This window comes from Penaeus monodon, chromosome 23 (genome assembly GCF_015228065.2).
Source record: "Penaeus monodon isolate SGIC_2016 chromosome 23, NSTDA_Pmon_1, whole genome shotgun sequence".
In the NCBI taxonomy this organism is placed as follows: domain Eukaryota; kingdom Metazoa; phylum Arthropoda; class Malacostraca; order Decapoda; family Penaeidae; genus Penaeus; species Penaeus monodon.
In genome coordinates this window covers 7,579,433-7,579,950 of record NC_051408.1, presented here as the reverse complement: position 1 = coordinate 7,579,950, position 518 = coordinate 7,579,433, and the positions used below count along the sequence as shown (strand labels likewise).

At 32.0% G+C, this 518-nt stretch overlaps 1 protein-coding gene across 2 annotated transcripts in view; it reads left to right on the top strand.

Annotated features, from left to right (window-relative positions):
• LOC119587770 (probable serine hydrolase) overlaps positions 1–518 on the top strand; it is a gene marked incomplete in the record, with an annotated part of 6,902 nt that overhangs the window by 1,898 nt on the left and 4,486 nt on the right.

The window sequence follows — 518 nt, the reverse complement described above, 5'->3', positions numbered from 1 at the left end:
GTATTTATGGCAGCTAGGCCAGGGAAGGGCGAAACTGACAAAATAAAAGTCATGCAAGTCGTGTGGCATAAACCATGATCAGGGGGACGATGAACTGTCATTCGATAGTAGGAAATATGCATTCAGAATTTTTAAGAGTGATAAAATTCTGTTATAGCTATTTATTATATTATTTGTTGGTAAAACTAGGATGATAGTCATCTTTTAAGCATGCACAGAATTGCTAAAAAAAAAGGGTGAGATTTAAGAAGAATGTATATATTCTTTAGTAAATTTTCTAAAACACATATCATAACACGGTAGACAAAATTGGAAAGGAAAACAATTAAACGGTATGAAATACTTACACTGATTGTGATTCAGATTTTAGTTCTTCCGAAATTGAAGATGTAGATTGATGAAGTGCCCTGTATATGGACAGGCATCATTGCTTTAATTTTTTTGGTAATTACCAGTAGACATGTATCCATAAGTAATACATTAATTCAGAGAAATCAAAAGGAAAAAGTAAGATGGTA